General features: G+C 41.3%; 1 protein-coding gene across 1 annotated transcript in view; it reads right to left on the bottom strand.

Moving 5' to 3' along the window:
- The window catches only part of NPAS2 (neuronal PAS domain protein 2), a 104398-nt gene that overhangs the window by 69014 nt on the left and 17884 nt on the right, over window positions 1-17500 (bottom strand).

Genomic DNA, 17500 nt, shown 5'->3' with positions numbered 1-17500 from the left:
GCTTTCAAAAACAAACACAAAAAAATCATTATGAGAATCCTAACATTTGTCAAAGCCTCCTTTCTGGTCTTTTGTGCTGTTGTTTTTTTCAGTAAAAGTGCATTACATGCCATTTGACAGCTGGTAATTGTATGTGTATTGAATTAAAGCATTGATTTTAATTTTCAAAGTCAAATACTCTCTTTTAGCTGAATGAATTACTTTGTTCTTGAGAAGAAACATTGATACTGGACTTCAGATACAGGATCAGAGCTTAGGCAGCCTGTCCTCAGGGGTATTTTCCGCTCTCTTTCTGAAATATCGAAAGGTTCTAACTTGCCCATTACCCAGAAAAAAAAGTTAATAAATCTCTCAACAGCTAGCACAGCTTCTAAATTCATAGCTAGCTTTCAACTATTTTGTGTTGCATTCAAATACCCTGGCTGCTAGGATGATTTTCAATTGTACAGATAAGCAATAGCAGACTGGGCAAAGCTTGGATAAGAAACCTTGAAAGAAAATCCAGGTGGTGCTAGGAATTGCCCTGATTATGCCATGGATTGCAATGTATCTTTGAGTCAGTGGTGAGGTACATTAAGAAAGCTCCCTGGGAAACAGAGGTTCTCTGACCCCTTCTCCTCTATTATCCTTTTCACAGATGCAGGCACTTTTGCTTCACTAGTCTACTCCCGAGAAATTGAACTACAGACTGAAGCAGACGCTGTCATGCGGAAACCATAGGAAGGAAAAAAAAGCAACCCTAAAAAACAGAAAGCAGGATCATAGGTTGTCATCCCAAAGAGATGTTCAAATAAAGACTGAAGATTTGTGTCATGTTTCAGAAGACAGGCTGCTTCTCCTTCTCTCTCAAAACCTAATCACCACAAACCAAATCTTTGACCCGCTGTTCTTAACATGCGTTCAAAGACACCTGCTGTATTCCACCTCCTCCAGCAGCATTGCCCCATCCAGGTGTGGTATGGGGGAAATACCACTTTCCTATGGTATCTTCCAGTATGTCAGCTGGAATGGTTTATGAGGCCAGGCTCTGTTCTCACTCACATCGGTGAGAAACGACAGTGAGACCTTAGAAATGTGTGGAGCTAAAGCTCTGTAAAACCGACCCGGAATTGCGATCCAGCACTACACACAGTCACTGAAGTGGAGCTGTAATGACGAAGCACAGCAGTTGCTTTTTTTATAAAAAAGTTTCCTGCTAATGTGGAGTCGTGGTTTGGGTGAGGAGTCAGCCCACTCAGCAGAGCTCCAGTCACACTGCATGCTGTAGGTGTCAGAGACAGAATTTGGCCAAAGACATTTTTTTGTCATACTGAGCGTCATATTTGTTGTGTAGTAGGATGAACACAAAGGAAATCTCTGCAGTTTAAGAATTTATTTTAATATTGTGTCTTGATTCCTCCACACTCATTCTGCAGACATGACATAGCTTTCTCTTGTTTCCTTATCTAGTAATTCAGTCTTTCTAAATATGCATTATTACAAAATCCAGCATTAGGACTTAATTCAATTGAAATTTACCACTAAAAAAAAAAAAACCAACAAACAACCCAAAACACTCAGAAAGATGCAGCTTATGTCCCATCTCATGAATTTTTGCAGTTCTGCCAGTTTATGTGATAGAAAATACTAGTCCACACTGTTTAGTGTGTCTTTTTTGCCCTAAGAACTGTGGTTCTTTTTGCAGCTGTGCATTAAAATGGGTTTTCTCTGAGGCATAATAAAAATATCACAGTAATGACATACATCATCTTTTGGATGCCATGTTATATGATGACATTTTTCATGGTACACTTAGTTTGCTTTTGTCCCAAGCAATTGAAAGTATGAATGTGCACTGACCTGCTCCAAAGCAATCTTATTAGCCACCAAAAACACAGAAGATCACATACATCAATTTGACTCTGGGCAACACAGTATTTATTATTTCTGCAATAAACTGTAGAAGAAAAAGAAGTGCCATTTCATTCATATCTGGCTGCCTTATTGCCACGGTATTACTTAGCTGATGTACAAATAGGGATATATGCAGAGGACTTTTCTCCATCTAGTCCTGATGTCTAGTCCTGAAGCCACCACTTCCTAGTTTTGAGTCTTATTTAAATCAAACTCTCTACGGCCTTTACAAGGGGAGTATATTGATTTCTTCCTACTGCTTCCAGGCTTAGACTGGCTACTGTTTCACTGCATCCATTTCAATGTGGTAAAGTGAGATAGTGGTTCTGGAGCCTGATGCATGTTTGCAGATATTTGGCTATCTGCTTTTCTACAAAGAAAGGGAGCAATGGATGCCATATCTTCACTGTATACCAGAATTTGGGAACCTGACAGTAATTAGATCCATAGCTGTAATAAAGGATTTTCCAAGAAGCAGGCATTGCTTGTAATGCAAAGGTGAACCTTACAGCAAAGCTTAGGATTGTTATTACACTAGAAATAATAGGGTGATGGCAGATCTTCATACAGGAATGAAAGAATCATGATAATTACTGGCCTCTATCCAAGGACAATCATGAGGAATTTGGGGAATTAGCACCCTCTTCAAGGAAAAAGTCACTAGTTGCCCTGGGATGATGTGGATTTTATATACGGTTCTTTTGTTACTAAGATTACACAAACTCCCCAGACTTGCCTTTGCAAAAATATTAAAAGATTTTAAATAGACTTTACTCTAGAGAGACAGAATCCCAAATGTTGTTACACAAATAAAGTGATGAATGGGATGCCTATATATCATTTATTTCCTCTTGGAATTGGTGACCTTCCATCAGTCAGTAGTCTCCTTCACACTCCCTCACTTGTGAATTATAAGTTAATCAAGAGTACAATGGAAACAATGCATCCATAGCCTGCTCACTGCATTCATTTCTCTCCTCAGGGTGGATTACAGATGTTAAAGTTGTAATGAGCTTTCTTTGAGTCCAGTTTTGACCTCAATTCTGACTTTACCAGCAAAAATTTCTCATGCGAGTTCATGCAATACATATTTGGAAAATACGCTGGGATATGGAAACAGTGATTGTGAAGTCTAAAAAGGAGTACCTCCTTATGCTCTATTTTAGAAGAGTGGGTTACGTGGAAAATAATTTAAACAGAAAATGCTATTTCACATTTATCAGTGCAGAAGAATGAGTGTTTTAGCTTATCTCTCTGTTTTACAGAGCCTGAGCCCAGTCTGAAGAACTTCCCCCTGAAGGGGATGCAATGCATCCATTGGAGGTATTTATTTTCAAAACATACAGATGCACAATAGCAGTGAATGGAATACCAGGAAAAATTATTCTCTTACAGTTGATAATACTAGTGGTAACAATGAAGGAATTATTCTCATTATAAAGAAGGGTTGATCTGAAAGGTAAAGAGAGGTGGTAATTAATTTCCTTTAATAGTCACACTGGGATCTCCTGTAGTGTGCTGTCTGATGTTAATAATATATTTTCCCCCCTATAATTAATGTTCATGCTCTGTTCCTGGGGGACTCTTCTCCACTATCCTCAGCATTGTCATTATTTAAGCATGCACAAGCAACTTCAGCACTTTGGTTGCTGCAATAGCTAATCCAAGCACTGCATCCCTTGCCTGTATCTTCTCTGTCCCGGGTGGCAAATCCCATCACTGGAACATGCAACCTCAGGAGAGCTGCGGAATTATGAGGTATTTTGTCCCATTTTGGAGGACTGTGAAGTTTTAAGGAAAACAGCAAAACAAGAAAGAGTGAGACCCCTCTGCCTGTCCTGCTTTCAGAGGCCTGTGATTCAGGGGTGTGGACCTTATGGAGATGTTGCTCCTGCTTGTCATCACAAGGCTGTGTCACAGCAGGGTGAGCAAGGAAGCCCTTGGATTTCAGAGCAGCTTGTGGCTTCTGTGCCAGCCACCAAGGGCACACAAAGAGAACGAAGCCAGGGCAGAAGCAGCATGGCCTGTGTTCCTTCTGGGTGTCTGTCTCTGGGGTAAAAGCCTATTTAAAACAGGTGATCTGTGCACCAGAGACCAAGTAACACTTGAATTACTCTAAGATCCTCTGATTAAGCCAAGACGGATGCTCCTTAGCTACAAATAAATGCAGATGTGACTCTTCTCAGAAAGAAACAAATCTGAGAGATGACTTGTTCTTAACAGAAAGAGCAGAAGAGTAAAGAGCTCAAGAAGGAATAGGAAACTAAATGCTTTGACATTGTACCACTTCCCCACACCTCCCCTGGATTTTACATTTGTTTAATTTCGGGTTCCTGCAGGACAAAGGTGTCACAGAAGCAATTATTTTCCCTTTACCCCTAAATTTCCCTTAGCCTGCTACGCAATGCTAACGTGCATTCATCACACTTTAGAAGATTAGGGAGAATTACTCTCAACAGACATGTCAAGAAAGAGAGAACACAACAGAGCGCTCAAATACATACATTTTGTTTCTGCAGGGTAGCAGAGATACATACTTACGGGAACACAGTATTGTATTAAGATCTGACTCAAGTCACACAAATGCAAAGGTCTTCTGTTTGGTTTTGTGGTTTTTTTTAAAAGAAATAATGTTATCTTGAACAATTGGCCGAAATGTTTCCAAACCAAACAAATGTTTCCAAACCAAAATGTTTCCAGAAGTGCTTCATTTCCCTCTTCTCTGTCCACCATGGCGGCCGCCACTGCCCAGTCCAAATGAGCGCTCCCACACCAACTACGTCCAGCCTTACTGTCACCATCCAGCTCTTCACACGCACACAAAGAGGTTGGCCTTTGATCCCACACAGGAACTTTCACATTGGCATTACTAAAACGAGGACAGTTACATGATGGCACACACCTATGGCAGCACCTTTTAGAGCTGAGAAATGAGCTTGGGCAAGTGGTGGTCTGCCTCTTTGCTTGAATGTGTGCTCTTTGAATTGCAAAAGCTTTTTCTAGAGCAACAGAGAAAGCTAAAGAAACCTTGAAACTCACTTTCTCCGTCTCCTCCCTCTGACCTTCCATACCCTCATTTTTTACCCTCATTTTTTTGTCTCTTGGCACAAGGAGTAAAACAAGTGAAAGACAGAAGCAACACTGCATTCACAAACTTCCCTTCCTTATTTCACACTTACTTTACACCTGTGGTCCTGAGTCAAGGATATCTCACTGACTTCTGCTAATAGTGTAGCCTAACCAGAGATTTAAATGTTCTGGTAATGTTCTGTAAATATAAAATGTAACAGATTTTGCCTTTTTTTTTTTCCCCATTGGGGGAAAACTCAAATATCTGCAGTTTCACTTGAGAACTAATTTTTATTTACTTGTTTATGAATAAAAACTATTATGCCAAATTTTGTTAGCACGTATGGACTTCTGCCAAATTTATCTCTGAGAAAAAGGAAAAAAATCTCGGCTTGTGAAAGCCACCAAAAATGCCCAATATAAAAGACAGAGATGTAATGCACACAAAGTACTTATTGACATTTTTTGCCAGTTGACATATCCCTCAAGCAGCAAAATGACTAAGTAAATAACGAGAAAGATGGAAATCCAGAGTACCACGATTACTGAGCCATTAACAAGAGGGTTCCATAAGACTCAGAGATGCGATGTAAGCAGACTTAAGGTTATAATGCACAAAGCCATACAGCACAAACTCATATTCCTAGAAGAAATATTTAGAAAATAAACATCCATATTCTGAAGGGTGACATTTCAGAACTTATTTTAAACAGTGCATTTCTCTGCTTATTCTGACAAACGGTATTTCTCAAACACATTCAATTCAAGCTTCGTCCATATTTTCCAATCTTGTCTTTCCTACTTTGTATTGGGGCAAAAGAAAGAAAGAGGAGGAGAGAATGGAGAGTAGAGATTAATGTTTTTATTGAGGGTTTCAATAACTATTTCCAGATCCCCACATATCTAGGCCTTACACATTTAAAGGTGAGTGTAAAGTGTTATTTATGAAATAAGAATTAAGGAGAAGACTGCCAAACAAGTGATAGCACTTTCTATCTGAAAAATGGCATGTTTTAATGAAATAAACCACACTTGGGACACTGGTTATATGGCAAGCTGGCATACATCTTCTCTTTACTGTAATAATCCAGATTTTCAGACCTTTTCAGTAAAAGGTAACTACCAGGAAGATTCTTATATATTCCAGAATTTCTTATTAGAAGTGTCTCATCTGCACATTAACTCATAAGCTACTTGCAGGCAGTGTCCACAGGTGTGTTTTTCACAATAAAAACTCTGAAATGACCTATTGCTTCTCCCTTCCACACGGGGTGATCACCACCTGGAGATTCTGATCCACAAGACTATGTGGGCATGACATGAACTGCCCACACAGGTTTCCCATTCTGTCAGACCAGCAAGGGATGGTGGTTCATGCCTTTCCATTAGAAAGCATTTGTGGGCCTTCTCCCTCAAAATAGTAGCAGATGCCAAGGTGCCAACAGATCTGTAATTTCCAGTAAGAGAGACAAGACAAAGCCATATAGTGGTGCAGCTTCACACCTGACCTCCCCGGCATGACTGGGGACCTGTGAGTGCTCAACCCCAGGTTTCTGGCAAGAATCTGGTTCTCCCAAGTGAAAGCAGCACTGCAGATCTGAATACTACTCTTAAACAAACTGAGGAAAATAATACCTTTACATTACCACTTACATTGAGAATGCAACCTTCTCTAAAGAAGTGATATCACAGTGCTGTTTAAAACACACAGTGGCAGTGTCGTGTGCAGCTGCATAGCGATGCTGTTCTCCCACCCCCAGGGAAGCCCATGTCTTCAGATACACACACACTGCTTTTATCAAAGGTTTGCTTCTAATTAGGGAGTAATTGAAGCCCTCTTTAACACCTGCACTGTATGGATTTAATATGCTAATGTGTAAACCTGTCTCAAATATCTAATCCTAAAAATGTTTTACTTTCTTTCTCAGTACTCCTAAGTAGTTAGTTCTGCTAATTTAATTCCATCAGGCTGAAAGGCATTAAATGAAATGTCTAGAAGGAATTAATTTAAGTGCTTATCAAAGACTGGTAATATCAGTTTTCACTGGTAAGTAAAATGAATGTATGTGAACTGGAATCAGATACATCGATTCCACTCTATTATGAAAACATAGCTTGGAGATAATCATAAGTACTATGATTATTCACCCAGGAAAATGTGCATCATCCTGGTGGAACTGCTCTCATGACCTTGACTAAACTAACTGCACTATGGCTTTCTCAAAAGCAGTGCCAAAATACCAACAATAGCATGACATAGATGACTGTTTTTTGAGGTGTTCATTTTACAATGAGGCATTGAGAAAAGCAATCTTTATCTACAAATATTTCTTCACTCGTATGTGCAGTTACTGCTGTACTTCTGCGTAAAGAAAACCAGAAAATAACACTGTTCAGGGCCTGTGCTTGGGTTATAGTTAAAAGGAAAACTAAAACGCACTTCGCACTGGCATTTTCAAAGGACAAGTCTGATACCGTAACAAAGCTTGTTTCTGCTGCTGAGCTGCTTTCCAGAGCATCGTTCTGCTGAGGGGTTAATAGCTCAAAGACGGCACAGGCTGTTCTGCATGGCCACTAATACAGGTTTAGGAATGGCATCAGCTGGTGTCTGGCTCTGGAAAAGCTGGAGCTGAGTATTTCTGGCTGGCTCCTCCAGACTGCAAGGCTGTGTTTTGATCTATGTTGATATTTATTAATTCTGGAGATGTGAGTTGCTCAAGTCTCTTACTGGTCTGGCTAGAGCTGAGGTTGGGGCTAAGGACTGAAGGAGACAAAAAGCAGGTGCTATTGCTGGGAAGACCAAAGCTAATAAAAGCTCAAAAGAGCATAAATGCAGTAAAGCATGACCAGCTGTAGGGCTGGGTAGGGATAATATACTTTAGTTTATGTTGGTCTGGGGTCTAATGGCTTGGAGTAGAACTAAAGTTTGGACCCAAAGAACCGAGTTAATTACTGGATCTCACAGGGCTTAACTGATGATCCAGCTAAAGACAACAGCAAAACCTCGCCACAGGCCTCCCTATGCAAACGTAAGGCTGTGCCTTAGCCTAAGCTAACATGTCAGCTTCCTCATTGCTCCACCTTTGCGCATCATAAACTTCCAAATTAAATTTTCAGCCATGAGAAGCCTTTATGCTGATACATTGAGTTTTTTGAGGGCTATTATTAGCTTACCGAAATGAAACTGCTGTTGATATGAAAAGCTTTGATATAAAACCAGGACAAAGTGACCTAGACATAAGTATGGCTTCACGATCTTGCCAAATATACACATTCTGTCAAGGTCTATCATGCACCGGCTGTGTGCGTGTAGAAGCTAATCAGGAATCACATGCAGGTAGCTTGCAAATAATACCATTAAAGGCAGCAGGCCCACCTTAAGAAAGTTTAAAGAGGAGCCATTTCTTGAGACCCTGTCTCTGCTGCTGAGAAGAAGTATCTGGTCAGTGACTTGTTCCTTTTGAGTAAATGAGAAAGCAGGATCATCAATCAGTGATTTGAGAATCAAGCAGCTTACAGCTTTGTATGCTTTGTTATGTTTATATGTGACATGGTCATCAGCAAAGATTTTTAGGGTTCTTGCCTGTCTTCTGCCATTGTCTCAATTCCACTATAAACAAACCCTCTGGCTGGAACATCACAATGCTAGGAAAAACCCTTTCTTGTCTTGGGTCATGCACAAGTCTCCATGTTGCAGTAAGAATGACTTTGAGCAATGTTAGACAGTGTCAAAGACCCACTGAGATGGACTGAGCACAAATGCCAGCAGAGCAATTGGCTTGCGTATAACTCAGATATGGGCTGTTAGAGCACAGCAAAGAATGAGGGTTAGTGTTAGAGCCAGGTTTAAAGGATAGGGTACTGGGCAGCATTGGTTTCAGGAGCGTTAACTGCATTGACCCTGCAAGTTTAGTGTGGCTGGATGAGGGCAGCTGGTGTGGGGGCTGAAGAGCAGTTACTTATTTGTTCTGTGAGTAAAGGCATGTGAAATTCTTTTAAAGTGCCAGTTGGGTTTAGGGATGAGACTGAGAGAGTTTCATATCTCCCTGGCTCTGTAGGGCTGGGACAAGACCTGGAGAAAAATGAGCCAATGACTGAGGATTAATTGTGGTTCTAAATCTGGGGTGCATTAGTTTATGCAGTCCCTCCTAACCCAAGATAAAAACTCATCTTCCCTAAGCTCCTTGGGGGAACCTGCTGCCATCATACTTCCCTGGGCCTTAGACAATCCAAAAATTAAACTTTTCAGATTGTCTTTTCCCCTAGCCCAAACCAAAATGAAGCCAGTAAACTTGGCAAAGCATGTGCCTCTCAGCAGAGGTCCCAAGCCCTCACTACAGCCCAACAGTTCCTGCTAGCTGTCCCAGAAGACTGAGCAGCTCACTCCTGCCTGATTTTGACTGTAATCACCACCCTAAGCCTAATTCTATCTTTAACTATCACTTGAGACAGGTCCTGACAGTTAAAAAAGTAAATTTAAGCTGTCTGACTCTTGACTTACCTGCTGCTCCCCCCACAGATGTTGCAGGATCCAGCAGCAAACTCAATAGCCCACCCCTAAAGCCCCACTTCACGTATACCCCCCCTTACCTGTCCTGCATGAACCCTCATGGGGCCAAAATTTAACTTAGAGCATTTGGTCCTGTCAGCTGTCACTTCATACCAGCTTTCTGGTCTTGTGCAATCCAGGAGTATTTCTCCTTGTTCAGTATTTCCACATCTAAAACGTAACCGTCTCTCTTATCTCTAACACTGTGTAATAGTTGCCCAATATCTCCTCCTTTCCTCCACAGCTGGCTGTCAGTCTCTGCAACTACAGTTCTGAGAGCTGGACTTCAGCCGGCAATAACCCAGGTTTTCCCCTCATCATCTAGTATTGAAGTGATCCCAGTGATCTCTTGTAGTAATAAACTGAATTCTCCTGCCCCTGTGATTGCTAGTAATAACCTGAATGTTAATCTTAATTTTCTCTACCTCAAGGCCAAGCAGAAGCAGCTGATCTACATTGAATAAAGGCCCGAGAGTAGCTCTGAGCATGGTATTTGTTACTGACTTGGGTCTATCTTACCATTACTGTTTGGGTCCGGGGGGTTATGTTCACTGATGGGTTCTGAAAGACACGCATGATGAGGGTATTACAGCCTCAGCTGTATGGGGGCCATTTAGTGCATCAATCAGGTGTGCCCATGGTCAGGACTAGGAAGAGCAAAGACTGAAGAGCTAAATTTACTACTATGCCCTGCAAATTGTTCTGTTCCAGGATGACAGACTGTTATCTGGATATGGCTAAGCTTATCAGAATATTAAGGAGTTTTTCAACACTTTTATACAGAACCTTTCTCTCCCTTCTCTACAAAAATATCAAGTGAATGTTTTTTGATAGTTTTTGACTCATTGGAGAATTCCTTTGAAAAAGCCCTTGCTCATATTCTTTATGGCAAGGTGGCTGCCTGACTGCACTGCCATAAAGCACTACTGCTCTGCTTCAGGAGGCTCATATGGAGTCAGGTTCACTGTCGGTTGTACACTGACATTCCCCCAGTTCCCTCAGCCTCCTTTGTGATAAAGAAGGTGTTCCAACCAAAGTCTGAGGGTCTGAATAGCCACTTTTATAACTTGCTTGAGCTCTGTCTCCACACTAACAAGTTTTCTAGAAGTGAGCCGGGTACTTTCAGAAGATGGGAAAGCACAAAGGCAATCTTCCTGCCTTGGGGCTGTGCAGGAATTCCCCGGCCGAGACATCCGAAACAGAGAGCAGCCTGTCTGCAGGTCAGTGAAACATTCTCTGTTTTAACTGTTGTATTGCACATTTGACTGAAGCTTCTGGTTTTGAAGAAGCTGTATTTTTCTGGCACCTACCTAGGAAAGTAGATTCTCAGTTTGCTGCCAGGTAGGAACGAATATTTGAATTTTTAAGAGTACTGAGTGGCATATTAGCAAGTGTAAACGCATCCAAAAAAATGAAGGAAGATTATATTTCTGCTTCTGATTCACTGTGCCAAATAACACTTTCTCAGTCACCTTTTCTCCCTCAAAAAGAACAGGTTGTGACAGATTGAAGTCTTCTCCCCTGCTATATCAAGAGCCTTTGTGTGACAATTGTAACATCATTTTTGTTTTATAATCAGCTGAAGACAGTTCAAAACAGCACATCACCTCACACATGAAATAGCATTACTTTATGTGATGGGGACTGGAATTTGGCAGGAGCATTTCCACATTTGCAGTCTGCTTTTTTTTCTCTCGACTTGATGCAGAGTAACTTGAGTTTTGAAGTCAGTCAGGCTTATCTGGAGGAGTGACTCATCTAGGGCAAGCAGAGTAGCCTGCTCCTCCTTGCTCTGAAATGTTAAGGAGCGGAGGAGGAGAAAAATTACAAATTCACGATGAGGAGGACCTCAGACCTTCCAGATGAAACCTGTGATATTTATCAGCAGCTCTGTGAGCAGCAAGCTCGGTGCTCAGTGGGCAGTTTCTTTATCCCCTCACTTTCCGTGGTGATTGCCTTTCTCTCCTGTTGCACCAAGCTCACGTGCCACAGGCAAGGCTGGCCTCAGAAATTTCAAAGAGGAGCCAGCTGGCTGTGTGAGAATACTTAGATCAGTAGGTCCTACGGATGTAATCAACAGCACCATGCCTTCTAGCTTTTTTATTTTGTACCTCTCTAGAATAGCAATTAGCCAAGAGCTGGTCTAAATGCTGCAGTGTTCAGAGTGATTTTGGTTTTCCCTGACAATTTGCTTTTTCACATCATCTATGAGACCTATGAAAATACTACAGCATTTCCTTCTGACTTGTGATTTCTCTTTTTGTGGCCAGAGGAGACAAAGTGTGCAGTCACTGCACGAAAACCTCTCCAGAACAACCACTACTACAATACCGCCTGTCAAAACTGCTACCATGATGAATTCCAGAACCTTGGCCCTTAGCCCATCCACCTTTCCCAATTTATGAGTAGTTCCTACTTTTCTCCTTTATTGGTTGCTGACTTTTTCTTTTTAAAATGTTTATTTTTTAAAACCAAAACCAACTCACTTCAGATGTGAGCCATTTAATCCTCCACTGCATCCAGATTCAAAAGGAAGCATTTGCAGATAATAAAAGAAATTTTGTGAGCAGTGAAACCAATACCAGCTGATGCCCTACTGGTTTCTGTAAGAAAGCTCTTGTGTAGGTTATCTGGTGTCTGCAGGAACAGGTATCTATTGTCACAAAAGTTGAAGAAATTCAGCAATTTTGAGATCTTTACCTTTCTCTCAAACTTGACAAATTGGTCAGCAGGTTCAAAAGACAGACAAGTCTGCACACAACACCCCACAGACACACAGACACACAGACAACATGACCAAATAATCCTTATTTTCCCAAGAAAATCGTTGCTATGTCAATACCCGAACCAGCCAGGTTGCAAGGACTGTATCCTGTAAGGATTAACAAAGCACTAAGGTAGAGATAATAGTGTCTAACTCATAACTTTTCTTAATCACAACCTGGATTGTGATTCATCTCACCTAATGTCAAGTCTTTACCATACAGATGCTGGCAGCCATGGGAACTGTCAGAACTGCCTTTGTAGAGTAAGAGGAACTCTTAGAACACAAGTAACCTCATTTTAAGAGAGTTATCAAAAGTAAACAAATACTTTTTGCTTGAGATGTGCCAGCTGACAGTAAAGCTTCAGGCTAGCCCCCTTCTTCCTTTCTCTAGTTCCTCAGGATCTCAGAAGGCCCCATTACTCCTGTTCACATGCACTTTTCATTGCCTTCCTAAACAAATCAAATTTCTCTTCTTTCCTCTTTCAGGTCTCAGACTCTTCACCTGGGCTAGCAAGTCTTCTCTTCCCCTCCAAAACTGTACCAGGACAACCATCTCTGATCAGCAGTTCAAGAGAGGTGAGTCTGTCCTACTCCACTCTAGTGAAACCCCACCAGAGGGAAGTACTGTGTCAAGGCCTGGGGCCCCCAACATAAGAAGGATATGGACCTGTTGGAGCAAGTTGCGAGGAGGCCATGAAGATGATCAGAGTGATGAAGGTTTAGAGAGCTGGGGTTGTTCAGCCTCTAGAAGGCTGCAGGGAGACCTTATAGCACCTTCCAGTGACAAGAGGGTACGACTTTTCACAAGGGCATGAAGCGATGGGACGAGCAGAAATGGCTTTAAACTGAAAGAGGGCAGGTTGAGATCAGACATTCAAAAGAAATTCTTTACTATGAAGGTGGTGAGGCACTGGAACAGGTTGCCCAGAGAAGCTGTGGATACCCCATTTCTGGAAGTGTTCAAGGTCAACTTGGATGGTGTTTTGAGCAGCCTGGTCTAGTGGAAGGTGTCCCTGCTCATGGTGGGGGGTTGGAACTAGATGATCCTGAAGGTCCATTCCAGCTGAAACCACTCTATGATACTATGATCTGAAGGAAAAAAAAGAAGACTTTGTCTTGTTTAAAAAACCCTTAATTTGTTTATACAATAACCCATTATTTTTTTATTCTTTCAGACATATGGCCTGGCATTTAGCTTGTCCTCTGCTTGGATGGCCCTATCAGATACAGGGAGAAAAATAATGCATTAAACTCTCAGGACCAGAACTACAAAAGCACAAGATGAGGACTCAGGAGTAAGGAAGTGTCTGAAATCACTTTGAGTTCACTCTTCAAAAATTATCAGACTGTCAGACTGAGCATGTCCCTTTGACTTTTCTTGCATTTTAAAAACCTAACCAAAGAGCTTTAGCATTCTACTGCTGTGTATTTACAGTATAAACTACAAATGAGAACAGTGAGCACATCTCAGAAGTGGTGGTCTTTCTTTAGAGAGTTGATATTCTATACAGCTAAGTGCTGCCTTAAGACCGATGAAAACTATGTAGGGTGATTTACAGTCTATCTGGAGGTAAAAAAGTGCATTTAATACTTTCATTTCCTTGTCCTATTCTAATTTTTTTTCATATCCAGGCTGGAGTCCAGGAAAAATGAAAGTTTTGCGGATATGTTTATTGATTTTTGCATTGTGATTTAATAACGTGCATCATCTGGTACTTACTTGTACATTTAAAAAACCCAGTAAGGAAAGATGTTGAGGCGATGTTCTAAAATAAGTATATGCTATTAGAATGTAGTGCTTTTTTCCCTCAATTTGCTAGATTTTTCTGTTTCCTTTCCAGGGGTTTTAATTCTGCTGGGGCGTATCATAAAGTCCTTACTCAGACAAAACTACTTTTCTATTTACTTGGTTTAGGTTGAAAACTGCATGAGGCAGTAAGATCCTCAAGACAAGTATTTTCTCATTATTTAGGTCAGCAAAGTTAAATTGTTTTTTGACACAGTAACTATTGAATAAAATAATATTAAGGTCACCAGGCCTTTTCTGGCAAGGATTTTCTTAAAAATCAATGGATGGCTCCAGATTAGTTGTCACAGTGTTTACAGATTTTATGAATGATGGCTTGCATGCACTCCATTTTTTGTACTGCTTGTGTTTAAAAAATACAGTCTCAATCCCGCATGAAGACCACCCTTGTGGTTTCCACATTCTCATCAATTCTGTTCAGACAATCAAGCACTTTGGAAGTGACATTTTCATTTATTATTTTCCTTTTTGCACTTTTTCCTTTGAATTTCCCCTTGTGTTTGCCTTTCCCTCCATATTTATGCCTTCGTCTCAGGATCTTGGGCAATGGGCTGCTGGCCTACTCCAGTGTCCAGGAAATAAGCTGGGGAAGTGTTCATCATTTGATCATCACCATGCCCTGTGACATTTCACATCTTTTTTTCTAATTGTAATTTCAATGGTCCTGTAAATACTGATGAAATCTATAACATGCCAGGAGGGCACTCTCAAATTAAGCTGTTTTCTTTTGTATTAAAGAGCAGTCACAGAATATTAACCATGAGACATCAACAAAATAGACTGAGAGTTTAACACAAGTTTGATGACCTAGAGTTGGAATTCAGTGCCCTTTCTCCTAGGAGAGCTACTTTATTACTCTGCACATAGTTTCAGTTCATTCCTTGGGTCTACTTGTAATATGCAATCACTGTGATTAAAGACGTCAGAATCTGTCCCTGCTGACAGAAGATTATTTTAACACTTAAGGTTTCCTTTGTGCTGCTTTTGCTTTGACTAGTGAGCACTTCATCAGGTGAGTCATCCCCTTTCACTGGGACTAATCTTCCACAGTCTGACCTTTTAGGATTTATGTCCATGCATGTGTATACCCCATTAGGCTACACCACTGAAGTGAAGGACACTGCTTTGGAATAATGAGGTATTCACTGTAAGCAAGGAATATGAGACTGGGGCTAAAAACACACTGCGAGCATGCTGGCAAAGGAAACAATTCTCTGAGAAGTAATCCGAGGCGGGTAATTTTCTCTAGAAGTTACAACCCAGAGGGAAAGACTTGTTGCATAAATCCACAAGGGACTGGGACTTTATATTCCTGTCTTAGAGATGGCCTTAAGCATGGCTCACAGTAAGGCACTAAAGTAGCAGAGGAAGGTAGGGTTTCAAGGCTCCCTTCTACCCTGCACTTCCTTGGGGATGTGGATTTCACCTTCTTGGTGAACAAGCAGTTCAGGCTCTGCATCTTGAATGCTCAAGGCCGTGAAGAGTGGGCCAGCCAAGTGGCTTATGGCCACCAAACAGAGGAGGTCGATCATCCGGCTTTTCCTGTGCCATTCATCCTTACTGCTGGTCTGTGTTCCTTGTGTGAGCTGGCTCCATTCTGTAATTTGGCAAAAAGCACAGCCATCCTTTCCTTTTTTTCTTTTATTTTCTGATGTAGAGAACTGACAGGACTTCAGCAGAAGCCTCACTATGTTGGATAGCAAAAGGCAACTGGCAGAAGTGCACAGCTACGGGCAGGGAACAACGGCTGGAAAGCTGGCATTTGTAAATGGGACCGGTCATCCACCACTAAAGTGCACTTGGTGGTAGGGTGAAGTTGCAGTCTGTTGTGAAACCTCATCTTTCAAGCTTCAGTAGACCTGACAGTGAATCCTCTCAGTTGATCATAGGAACTTCCCTGCATAGTCTTGCAGGGGGCCCAATCTGGGTTTGTTTAGTCTTGAGAAGAGGACGCTCAGGGAGGTCTCTGAGATCTCTACAATGACCTGAAAAGAGGCTGTAGTGTAGGGGCTGGTCTCTGGTACTGTGCCTCCACTGAAAGGACCAGGAGAAACGGCCTTAGGCTGAGACAAGGGAGATTCAGATTAGACATTAGAAAAAAGTTTTTCGCAGTTAGGGTGGTCAGGCATTGGAATAGGTTGCCCAGGGAGATGGTGGAGTCACCATCCCTGGAGGTGTTCGAGAGGTGTCTGACCTGGATGGTTTAGTGATTTAGGGGTTACAGTGATAATGCTGAGTTGACAGTTGAACTTGATGGTCTTAAAGGTCTCTTCCAACCCTGATGATTCTATGATTCAATCGGGTCAATTTGTGCCAATTTTGCCATGAAAAATTAGAAACTGAACTCGAGAAGAAAACCATCACCCTTCCCAGGTGATGCCTCAGAGCTTTTTTCTGATTTTTAAATTTTTATAGATTTTAGAAGTAGATGTGTAGTGAATGTACATTTTAATGCAACTGTATTATATCACTTACCCTGTAGCATAATGTTTACACATACCCAACCTTACTACCCCATCTCAATATCAATCCCTCAAAATTCCATTAGCGTGTTTAGTCTTCTTTTCAAGGTAGAATTGTAGAAAAACACCTTAAGGCCTGGATCAGAAGATACCACACAGACACAGCGACCTTCAAGCCCATATCTTTGGGGGAACTCCAAGGACTGTACATGCTGTGAAGAAGATGAAGAAGGGGTCCCAAACGCTCCCAGACCTGGAACAGGTTGCCAGAGAAGTTGTGGCTGCCCTGTCCCTGTAACTGTTACAGGCCTTTGCTCAGCCTGGTCTAGTGGAAGGTGTCTCTGCCCATGACAAAGAGGTTAACACTAGATGACCTTTAAGGTCCCTTTCAACTCAAAACGTTCTGTGATACTATGATTCTAGGTTGCAAAATCAACTTAAACTAATTACCTATCAAAACAAAAATAAAATCAATTTTATTTCTTGTCAAATCTTCTTTTATTTCTTGTCAAGTCTTCCTTTCACCTCATGCTATGAACCAAAGAAATGCTGGAGTTTTTCTCTCAGATTTTGAGCACTGCATTACTATGACAACAATGTATTTACTGTAGCTGTAATAGATGGACTTCAGATGTTAACTGGATCCCTCAGAAGTCCATGGGGGAGCTTTTGGTCTCCATATACCAGGATAAATGAAAGAATGTCTCTCTTCTGAAGAGCTACCTAACAGGTAACTTACATTTGCTTTCAATTTCTGCCTGCTGTTTCAGCCAAGGCCACTGCCTTCCATCAGTTTAAATCTACTATTTTAATTATATGGAAAACCAGGTCAAACTTTTATTCACTGCTTTGCCTTGCTTTTTGCTGACTGAAGCCGGTAATCTGGCAAGCTAATGCATCAATCTGACAGGATGTGACGTATGGACACCACAAAGGCTTTTATTGTTACTGTT

The sequence above is a fragment of the Manacus candei genome, unplaced genomic scaffold (assembly GCF_025592945.1).
Source record: "Manacus candei isolate 608988 ecotype Guabito, Panama unplaced genomic scaffold, ASM2559294v1 h1tg000069l, whole genome shotgun sequence".
Taxonomy (NCBI): Eukaryota; Metazoa; Chordata; class Aves; order Passeriformes; family Pipridae; genus Manacus; species Manacus candei.
Note: the sequence above shows the minus strand (reverse complement) of the source record. Positions and strands in the feature narration are given on the sequence as shown.